Source organism: Salvelinus alpinus, chromosome 31, assembly GCF_045679555.1.
Source record: "Salvelinus alpinus chromosome 31, SLU_Salpinus.1, whole genome shotgun sequence".
NCBI lineage: Eukaryota > Metazoa > Chordata > Actinopteri > Salmoniformes > Salmonidae > Salvelinus > Salvelinus alpinus.
Genome location: NC_092116.1, coordinates 36,147,304 through 36,159,098, shown reverse-complemented (window position 1 = coordinate 36,159,098; position 11,795 = coordinate 36,147,304). Strand labels below are relative to the sequence as shown.

The following is an 11,795-nucleotide window of genomic DNA, read 5'->3' as shown; positions in this document are numbered from 1 at the left end:
GCCTCCTCCACTCTACCTGCCTCTTCTCCTCCCTCCTCCTCTCTACCCCTTTTCTCCTCTCTACCTGCCTCCTCCACTCTACCTGCCTCCTCCACTCTACCTGCCTCTTCTCCTCCCTCCTCCTCTGTACCCCTTTTCTCCTCTCTACCTGCCTCCTCCACTCTACCTGCCTCTTCTCCTCCCTCCTCCTCTCTACCCCTTTTCTCCTCTCTACCTGCCTCCTCCACTCTACCTGCCTCTTCTCCTCCCTCCTCCTCCTCTCTACCCCTTTTCTCCTCTCTACCTGCCTCCTCTCTACCCCTTTTTTCCTCTACCTCTCTTCTCCTCCCTCCTCCTCTCCCCTCTTCACCTCCCCTCTACCTGCCTCTTCTCCTCCTCTCCCCTCTCCACCTCTCTACCTCCCTCCTCCTCCCTCCTCTTCACCTCCTCTCTAGCTCCCTCCTCCTCTCCTAACAGTCATACAGGGCTAATGTAATATGTCCTCAGGACGATAAAGACTGAACTAAATGCAGGATGTCAAAACAACAAGGTCTAATATTGTGTGTATATATATATATACACTATTACATTATTATATATATATATATATATATATACACACTGTTACTGAACATAGTCAATAAGGCTGTGCACCCCTGCACTACAGTTATATATGACAACTTCCGCTACGCTTCGCAAACATTATTGTGATTTTATACGCATTACCAAATTGCACCCTATTCCCTTTATAGTGCACTACTTTCACCATGGCCCATAGGGCGCTGGTCCAAAGTAGTGAACTACAAAGGGAATAGGGTGCAATTTTGGGGACGTATCCTTTTATTACACGTATAAATGCCTGCTTGTATATCCAAACTCTACTGGCTCTTGATTGGCTTATAGATTATGTTGTGTTTATGTATAACGACACCGTAGACTAGAATATACTATAATATATATGAATATACTTCCTCATTCTTCTTTTGGCATCCGGTCAGAATGTTTGGTTTTGTCTAAATGTTTTTATACAGTATTTCATTATCCTTATAAAAAGGTTAAACAGACTACTGTTTGCCAGCCAGCCAGCTCTCAATGTCTACAAATAATGTATCATTAAAAAAATATATAATAATAATTTTTGTTTAATTGCAACGTTTGTCTCACACTGTATGATAGGCCGGTGCAGTCAGCAAGCCAAGGCACATTCTTATCGTAGGTTACTGCTTCTCTCTTCTGCCCGTGTTTTCGCTGTTGGTTACTGTGGTTGGAACCTTCTAGTAGGATGAGGTCGCTGTTGGTTACTGTGGTTGGACCTTCTAGTAGGATGAGGTCGCTGTTGGTTACTGTGGTTGGAACCTTCTAGTAGGATGAGGTCGCTGTTGGTTACTGTGGTTGGACCTTCTAGTAGGATGAGGTCGCTGTTGGTTACTGTGGTTGGACCTTCTAGTAGGATGAGGTCGCTGTTGGTTACTGTGGTTGGAACCTTCTAGTAGGATGAGGTCGCTGTTGGTTACTGTGGTTGGACCTTCTAGTAGGATGAGGTCGCTGTTGGTTACTGTGGTTGGAACCTTCTAGTAGGATGAGGTCGCTGTTGGTTACTGTGGTTGGACCTTCTAGTAGGATGCGGTCGCTGTTGGTTACTGTGGTTGGAACCTTCTAGTAGGATGAGGTCGCTGTTGGTTACTGTGGTTGGAACCTTCTAGTAGGATGAGGTCGCTGTTGGTTACTGTGGTTGGAACCTTCTAGTAGGATGAGGTCGCTGTTGGTTACTGTGGTTGGACCTTCTAGTAGGAGGAGGTCGCTGTTGGTTACTGTGGTTGGAACCTTCTAGTAGGATGAGGTCGCTGTTGGTTACTGTGGTTGGACCTTCTAGTAGGATGAGGTCGCTGTTGGTTACTGTGGTTGGACCTTCTAGTAGGATGCGGTCGCTGTTGGTTACTGTGGTTGGACCTTCTAGTAGGATGAGGTCGCTGTTGGTTACTGTGGTTGGACCTTCTAGTAGGATGAGGTCGCTGTTGGTTACTGTGGTTGGACCTTCTAGTAGGATGAGGTCGCTGTTGGTTACTGTGGTTGGACCTTCTAGAAGGATGAGGTCGCTGTTGGTTACTGTGGTTGGACCTTCTAGTAGGATGAGGTCGCTGTTGGTTACTGTGGTTGGACCTTCTAGTAGGATGAGGTCGCTGTTGGTTACTGTGGTTGGAACCTTCTAGTAGGATGAGGTCGCTGTTGGTTACTGTGGTTGGACCTTCTAGTAGGATGAGGTCGCTGTTGGTTACTGTGGTTGGACCTTCTAGTAGGATGAGGTCGCTGTTGGTTACTGTGGTTGGACCTTCTAGTAGGAGGAGGTCGCTGTTGGTTACTGTGGTTGGACCTTCTAGTAGGATGAGGTCGCTGTTGGTTACTGTGGTTGGAACCTTCTAGTAGGATGAGGTCGCTGTTGGTTACTGTGGTTGGACCTTCTAGTAGGATGAGGTCGCTGTTGGTTACTGTGGTTGGACCTTCTAGTAGGATGAGGTCGTTGTTGGTTACTGTGGTTGGACCTTCTAGTAGGATGCGGTCGCTGTTGGTTACTGTGGTTGGACTTTCTAGTAGGATGAGGTCGCTGTTGGTTACTGTGGTTGGACCTTCTAGTAGGATGAGGTCGCTGTTGGTTACTGTGGTTGGACTTTCTAGTAGGATGAGGTCGCTGTTGGTTACTGTGGTTGGACCTTCTAGTAGGATGCGGTCGCTGTTGGTTACTGTGGTTGGAACCTTCTAGTAGGATGAGGTCGCTGTTGGTTACTGTGGTTGGAACCTTCTAGTAGGATGAGGTCGCTGTTGGTTACTGTGGTTGGAACCTTATAGTAGGATGAGGTCGCTGTTGGTTACTGTGGTTGGAACCTTCTAGTAAGATGAGGTCGCTGTTGGTTACTGTGGTTGGAACCTTCTAGTAGGATGAGGTCGTTGTTGGTTACTGTGGTTGGACCTTCTAGTAGGATGCGGTCGCTGTTGGTTACTGTGGTTGGACCTTCTAGTAGGATGAGGTCGCTGTTGGTTACTGTGGTTGGACCTTCTAGTAGGATGAGGTTGCTGTTGGTTACTGTGGTTGGACCTTCTAGTAGGATGAGGTCGCTGTTGGTTACTGTGGTTGGAACCTTCTAGTAGGATGAGGTCGCTGTTGGTTACTGTGGTTGGACCTTCTAGTAGGATGAGGTCGCTGTTGGTTACTGTGGTTGGACCTTCTAGTAGGATGAGGTCGCTGTTGGTTACTGTGGTTGGACCTTCTAGTAGGATGAGGTCGCTGTTGGTTACTGTGGTTGGACCTTCTAGTAGGATGCGGTCGCTGTTGGTTACTGTGGTTGGACCTTCTAGTAGGATGAGGTCGCTGTTGGTTACTGTGGTTGGACCTTCTAGTAGGATGAGGTCGCTGTTGGTTACTGTGGTTGGACCTTCTAGTAGGATGCGGTCGTTGTTGGTTACTGTGGTTGGATCTTCTAGTAGGATGAGGTCGCTGTTGGTTACTGTGGTTGGACCTTCTAGTAGGATGCGGTCGCTGTTGGTTACTGTGGTTGGACCTTCTAGTAGTATGAGGTCGCTGTTGGTTACTGTGGTTGGAACTTTCTAGTAGGATGAGGTCGCTGTTGGTTACTGTGGTTGGAACCTTCTAGTAGGATGAGGTCGCTGTTGGTTACTGTGGTTGGACCTTCTAGTAGGATGCGGTCGCTGTTGGTTACTGTGGTTGGACTTTCTAGTAGGATGAGGTCGCTGTTGGTTACTGTGGTTGGACCTTCTAGTAGGATGAGGTCGCTGTTGGTTACTGTGGTTGGACTTTCTAGTAGGATGAGGTCGCTGTTGGTTACTGTGGTTGGACCTTCTAGTAGGATGCGGTCGCTGTTGGTTACTGTGGTTGGAACCTTCTAGTAGGATGAGGTCGCTGTTGGTTACTGTGGTTGGAACCTTCTAGTAGGATGAGGTCGCTGTTGGTTACTGTGGTTGGAACCTTATAGTAGGATGAGGTCGCTGTTGGTTACTGTGGTTGGAACCTTCTAGTAAGATGAGGTCGCTGTTGGTTACTGTGGTTGGAACCTTCTAGTAGGATGAGGTCGTTGTTGGTTACTGTGGTTGGAACCTTCTAGTAGGATGAGGTCGATGTCTCCAAGGTAGTTGAACAGGGTCTGACGCGACTCCCAAGTCAGTTCATCCGAGGTCTTAGCAGACCGACGTAAGGTCGTTGGGCTCTTCTCCAGCGGCGTGTTTTCATGGATACCAACCTGGATACCAAGGGAAGCCAGGCCCCCCCCAAAAAGAAGACAAACATACTAAATAATTGATCTTGTCTCTCTGTTTCATACATTTCCTTAAATTAGCAAGATACTGAATGTATCTCACTGGAGAAATCATCTGAGCGAACAAAACATTTTACTTTTTATTTTTAATAATAGCCAATTAGCGTTGAGCTAAACTGAGTGAGCTCAGCTGTGATTGGTCCTGGAGCACCATACATTTTTTTTTTTTTTAAGTGTAGAGGGAAACCATCTTGGATTTGGCTTCACACCAATCACATCACACGCTTGAATTGTTGCATCTCTGTCATTGGTGGGTGGCTAGCTAAAAATCATCCCTTTCCTAAATTAGCCATGGAAGGAGAGAGGGATTTGGACTTGTGGTTTTACTTAATTCTCCGTACTGGCCAATGACTATAACGGGGTTTCTGATCCAACCATTAATTCATACATTGTTGTGACCCTGGCCTGAGAGGATATAAGTTCAACATGTAACTAGATGTAGTAGGATAATGTTAACTAGCTGGCCTGAGAGGATAGAAGTTCAACATGTAACTAGATGTAGTAGGATAATGTTAACTAGCTGGCCTGAGAGGATAGTTCAACATGTAACTAGATGTAGAAGGATAATGTTAACTAGCTGGCCTGAGAGGATAGTTCAACATGTAACTAGATGTAGAAGGATAATGTTAACTAGCTGGCCTGAGAGGATGGAAGTTCAACATGTAACTAGATGTAGAAGGATAATGTTAACTAGCTGGCCTGAGAGGATAGTTCAACATGTAACTAGATGTAGAAGGATAATGTTAACTAGCTGGCCTGAGAGGATAGTTCAACATGTAACTAGATGTAGAAGGATAATGTTAACTAGCTGGCCTGAGAGGATAGTTCAACATGTAACTAGATGTAGAAGGATAATGTTAACTAGCTGGCCTGAGAGGATAGTTCAACATGTAACTAGATGTAGAAGGATAATGTTAACTAGCTGGCCTGAGAGGATAGTTCAACATGTAACTAGATGTAGTAGGATAATGTTAACTAGCTGGCCTGAGAGGATATAAGTTCAACATGTAACTAGATGTAGAAGGATAATGTTAACTAGCTGGCCTGAGAGGATAGTTCAACATGTAACTAGATGTAGTAGGATAATGTTAACTAGCGGGCCTGAGAGGATAGTTCAACATGTAACTAGATGTAGAAGGATAATGTTAACTAGCTGGCCTGAGAGGATAGTTCAACATGTACCTAGATGTAGAAGGATAATGTTAACTAGCTGGCCTGAGAGGATAGTTCAACATGTAACTAGATGTAGAAGGATAATGTTAACTAGCGGGCCTGAGAGGATGGAAGTTCAACATGTAACTAGATGTAGTAGGATAATGTTAACTAGCTGGCCTGAGAGGATAGAAGTTCAACATGTAACTAGATGTAGTAGGATAATGTTAACTAGCTGGCCTGAGAGGATGGAAGTTCAACATGTAACTAGATGTAGTAGGATAATGTTAACTAGCTGGCCTGAGAGGATGGAAGTTCAACATGTAACTAGATGTAGTAGGATAATGTTAACTAGCTGGCCTGAGAGGATGGAAGTTCAACATGTAACTAGATGTAGTAGGATAATGTTAACTAGCTGGCCTGAGAGGATAGAAGTTCAACATGTAACTAGATGTAGTAGGATAATGTTAACTAGCTGGCCTGAGAGGATGGAAGTTCAACATGTAACTAGATGTAGTAGGATAATGTTAACTAGCTGGCCTGAGAGGATGGAAGTTCAACGTGTAACTAGATGTAGAAGGATAATGTTAACCAGCTGGCCTGAGAGGATAGTTCAGCATGTAACTAGATGTAGTAGGATAATGTTAACTAGCTGGCCTGAGAGGATGGAAGTTCAACATGTAACTAGATGTAGAAAGATAATGTTAACCAGCTGGCCTGAGAGGATAGTTCAACATGTAACTAGATGTAGAAGGATAATGTTAACTAGCTGGCCTGAGAGGAGTTCAACATGTAACTAGATGTAGTAGGATAATGTTAACTAGCTGGCCTGAGAGGATAGTTCAACATGTAACTAGATGTAGTAGGATAATGTTAACTAGCTGGCCTGAGAGGATGGAAGTTCAACATGTAACTAGATGTAGAAGGATAATGTTAACTAGCTGGCCTGAGAGGATAGTTCAACATGTAACTAGATGTAGAAGGATAATGTTAACTAGCTGGCGTGGCGTATCGTTGACCATGAAAGGAAGTTATGCTAGCAGGTAGCCCAGGACAACAAAAACTAAAAGCATGTACTGTATTGACAGAGTCATAGACCGTTTAGACAACATGAAAGAGGATGGCATTGGTGTTGGTCGACATGTTTTTCCTACTTGAGCGCACACACACACACACACCACACACCACACACACACACACACACACACACACACACACACACACACACACACACACACACACACACACACACACACACACACACACACACACACACACACACACACACACACACACACACACACACACACACACACACACACACACACACACACACACACAGAGAGAGAGAGAGAGAGAAACCAGAACAGTGGAAAGCCACATCATATTTAGCTTATGTTGATTGGGCTAAATAGTTTCTGGTATCTTTTAGTTGTCTCTGTGTCAGACTAAGCAGAGGTGATTAGATGGTGTTGAAATGGTGCTGGAATAGTGGAGGCAGCTCCTGTTTTCTTCGTGACTTGCGACATGGTTCTCTGTGGTTCTTAATCAATAGTTGTTTAGTGGTCCTAAAATGTCAGAAACATGACCTTTCTTGACCGTGCTGTAGGTCATGTAACTGTCTGTTACATGTAATATGTTTTGTGGACTAAACCGGACAGATGTTGCTCTCCGGTTTTGTGATGAAACAAAAAGTGTGGTTGAATTTATTCTGCCACTGTCTTTTCTTATTGTCTCGGCCTCGGGACTATATATCACAGTGTCAAGACACAGGAACTAAACAGGAACTAACAGGTTCAGGGCGTCAAGACACAGGAACTAACAGGTTCAGGGCGTCAAGGCACAGGAACAAACAGGTTCAGGGCGTCAAGGCACAGGAACTAACAGGTTCAGGGCGTCAAGGCACAGGAACTAACAGGTTCAGGGCGTCAAGACACAGGAACTAAACAGGAACTAACAGGTTCAGGGCGTCAAAGCACAGGAACTAACAGGTTCAGGGCGTCAAAGCACAGGAACTAACAGGTTCAGGGCGTCAAGGCACAGGAACTAACAGGTTCAGGGCGTCAAGGCACAGGAACTAACAGGTTCAGGGCGTCAAGACACAGGAACTAAACAGGAACTAACAGGTTCAGGGCGTCAAAGCACAGGAACTAACAGGTTCAGGGCGTCAAAGCACAGGAACTAACAGGTTCAGGGCGTCAAGGCACAGGAACTAACAGGTTCAGGGAGTCAAGGCACAGGAACTAACAGGTTCAGGGCGTCAAGACACAGGAACTAACAGGTTCAGGGCGTCAAGGCACAGGAACTAACAGGTTCAGGGCGTCAAGACACAGGAACTAACAGGTTCAGGGCGTCAAGGCACAGGAACTAACAGGTTCAGGGCGTCAAGACACAGGAACTAACAGGTTCAGGGCGTCAAGACACAGGAACTAACAGGTTCAGGGCGTCAAGGCACAGGAACTAACAGGTTCAGGGCGTCAAGACACAGGAACTAACAGGTTAGAGAGCAAACAACAATTATCACGTAGGTTGTAATATGGCATTTGGGGGCTTGGCTTCCCCAGTGATTTTACCCTACCGATGTCCATTGAAATCAATTAATTAGGTCCTAATCTATGGATTTCACATGACTGGGAATACAGATATGCATCTGTTGGTCACAAATACCTTTAAAAAAAAAAAAGGTAGAGGTGTGAATCAGGAAACCAGTCAGTATCTGGTGTGACCACCATTTGCCTCATGCAGCGCTACACATCTCCTTCACATAGAGTTGATCAGGATGTTGATTGTGGCTTGTGGAATGTTGTCCCACTTCCTCTTCAATGGCTGTGTGAAGTTGCTTGATATTGGCGAGAACTGGAACAAGCTGTCGTACACGTCGATCCAGAGCATCCCAAACATGCTCAATGGGTGACATGTCTGGTGAGTATGCAGGCCATGAAAGAACTGGGACATTTTCAGCTTCCAGGAATTGTGTACAGATCCTTGCGACATGGGGCCGTGCATTATCATGCAGAAACATGAGATGATGGAGGCGGATGAATGACTTGACAATGGGCCTCAGGATCTCATCACGGTTTCTCTGTGAATTCAATTTGGCATCAATAAAATGCAATTGTGTTCATTGTTCGTAGCTTATGGCTGCCATTACCATAACCCCACCGCCACCATGGGGCACTCTGTTCACAACGTTGACATCAGCAAACCGCTTGCCCACACAACGCCGTACACACGGTCTGCCATCTGCCCGGTACAGTTGAAACCGGGATTCAACCGTGAAGAGGACACTTCTCCAGCGTGCCAGAGGCCATCGAAGGTCAGCATTTGCCCACTGAAGTCGGTTATGATGCCAAACTGCAGTCAGGTCAAGACCCTGGTGAGGACGAGGAGCACGCAGATGAGCTTCCCTGAGACAGTTTCTGACAGTTGGTGCAGAAATTATTTTGTTGTGCAAACCCACAGTTTCATCAGCTGTCCTTGTGACTGGTCTCAGACGATCCCACAGGTGTAGAAGCCGTATGTGGATGTCCTGGACTGGCCGGTTGGACGTACTGACAAATTCTCTAAAACGATGTTGGAGGCGGCTTATGGTAGAGAAATTAACATCTGGCAACAGCTCTGCTGGACATTCCTGCAATCAGCATTCCAACTGCACACTCCCTCAAAACTTGAGACATCTGTGGCATTGTTGTGACAAAAATTCACATTTCAGAGTGACCTTTTATTTTCCCCAGCAGAAGGTGCACCTGTGTAATCATCAAGCTTCTTGATTATGCCACACCTGTCAGGTGGATGGATTATCTTCACAAAGGAGAAATGCTCAGTAACAGGGATGTAAACACGTTTGTGCACCACATTTTTGAGAAATAAGCTTTTTGTGCGTATGGAACATTTCTGCAATATTTCTTTCAGCTCATGAAAAATTGGACCAACACTTTACATGTTGCGTTTATATTTGTGTGTCCAGTGTACCTTGGGTTATTTATAAAATATATCTTAACTCCTCCTCCACATTTACTGAACTGGTTGAACAGTGAAGAAGAGAAACTGACAGTGTGTTTATCTTCTCGTCGAGACCAGTATGTAGGGAATCTAGTTAGGTTAGGTTAGCTGCTAGGCAACCATTACGCAGCAACAGGTAACCTACGTAACAAGACCCCGTCAAAGTGAATGGGATCCGTTACAATTCTGAGAACATGATCCCTTCCGTCAAGACAAGACACGTGATCTACAAGGACACACCGGCGCAACCAGAGCTCCACTTGCATATACGTCACCTGGCCACGAAACTACTTTGGAGAAAGAAAACAAATAGAAATTGTGGAGTATTAAATAAATAAAATGGCTTAAGTGATATCAAAGTCAGTTACAGGAAGACAAAAAAAACTTTTATTGAATATTTTCAAATCCATGGAATACCCAGAGAATATGCCTACATCCCAACCAAATGGCACCCTATTCCCTACATAGTGCACTTCCTTTGTGGGCCCTGGTTAAAAGTAGTGCACTATGTAGGGAATGGGACAGACCCAGTGACAACAGGACGGCGGGTAGAGGGAGGTTTAGGGGACAACAGGACGGTGGGTAGAGGGAGGTTTAGGGGACAACAGGACGGTGGGTAGAGGGAGGTTTAGGGGACAACAGGACGGTGGGTAGAGGGAGGTTTAGGGGACAACAGGACGGTGGGTAGAGGGAGGTTTAGGGGACAACAGGACGGTGGGTAGAGGGAGGTTTAGGGGACAACAGGACGGTGGGTAGAGGGAGGTTTAGGGGACAACAGGACGGTGGGTAGAGGGAGGTTTAGGGGACAACAGGACGGTGGGTAGAGGGAGGTTTAGGGGACAACAGGACGGTGGGTAGAGGGAGGTTTAGGGGACAACAGGACGGCGGGTAGAGGGAGGTTTAGGGGACAACAGGACGGTGGGTAGAAGGAGGTTTAGGGGACAACAGGACGGTGGGTAGAGGGCAGCAGGGGAGGTTTATGGGACAACAGGACGGTATTTAAAAAGTAGAAAGGTATCAAACAATGAAATTACATGAGTTCATTTAGAACAATGTTGCAAAATGTTTTTTCTACATTGTGTCCCTAATGAATACGACCCTCATTTTAGGTACATATAAAAACTAAAGCTGCAGGTGTTTATGGAACGGACAGCACATCACGTCTGTCTGTAATGGCACCTTATTCCCTATACAGAGCCCTGGTCTAAAGTAGTGCACTATATAGGGAATAGGACTCTGGTCTATAGTAGTGCACTATGTAGGGAATAGGGTACCCTATAGGCCCTGGTCTAAAGTAGTGCACTATGTAGGGAATGGGCCCTGGTCTAAAGTAGTGCACTATATAGGGAATAGGACTCTGGTCTATAGTAGTGCACTATGTAGGGAATAGGGTACCCTATAGGCCCTGGTCTAAAGTAGTGCACTATGTAGGGAATGGGCCCTGGTCTAAAGTAGTGCACTATATAGGGAATAGGGTCTATAGTAGTGTACTATATATAGGGAATAGGGCTCTGGTCTATAGTAGTGCACTATGTAGGGAATAGGGTACCCTATAGGCCCTGGTCTAAAGTAGTGCACTATGTAGGGAATAGGGTACCCTATAGGCCCTGGTCTAAAGTAGTGCACTATGTAGGGAATAGGGTACCCTATAGGCCCTGGTCTAAAGTAGTGCACTATGTAGGGAATAGGGTACCCTATAGGCCCTGGTCTAAAGTAGTGCACTATGTAGGGAATAGGGTACCCTATAGGCCCTGGTCTAAAGTAGTGCACTATGTAGGGAATAGGGTACCCTATAGGCCCTGGTCTAAAGTAGTGCACTATGTAGGGAATAGGGTACCCTATAGGCCCTGGTCTAAAGTAGTGCACTATGTAGGGAATAGGGTACCCTATAGGCCCTGGTCTAAAGTAGTGCACTATGTAGGGAATAGGGTGCCATTGACTAGTAGCAGTAGCTGACGCATAAAAACATACAGATACATCTTAATACATAAAAAATGTTTATTGTTTTACGTCAATCAAAGTTTCTCAATCACCTTCTAATATGTTCCCCTATTTCCTACATAGTGCCCTACCCTGGTCCAAGATACTGCACTATATTAGGGAATAGGGGACCATTTGGGATACAAACATATACTACTGTAGTGACACAACCACCAAATGACACCCTTCTTACATTTATAGTCCACTACTATTGACCAGGGTCCATGGGGGTAGGGTCCATGGGGGTTAGGGTCCATGGGGTTAGGGTCCATAGGTCCATGGGGTTAGGGTCCATAGGGGTAGGGTCCATGGGGGTAGGGTCCATAGGGTTAGGGTCCATGGGGTTAGGGTCCATAG

General features: G+C 45.7%; 1 protein-coding gene across 5 annotated transcripts in view; it reads left to right on the top strand.

The window, feature by feature from the left end:
• Positions 1-1,114, top strand: part of LOC139561117 (zinc finger protein 827-like) — a 49,032-nt gene extending 47,918 nt beyond the window's left edge. For all 5 annotated transcript variants that reach the window (XM_071377997.1, XM_071377998.1, XM_071377995.1 and 2 more), the window contains one exon: positions 1-1,114. This exon is cut by the window's left edge. The gene's annotated coding sequence lies outside the window, so the exon portion shown is untranslated.
• The last annotated feature ends 10,681 nt before the right edge of the window (positions 1,115-11,795 follow it).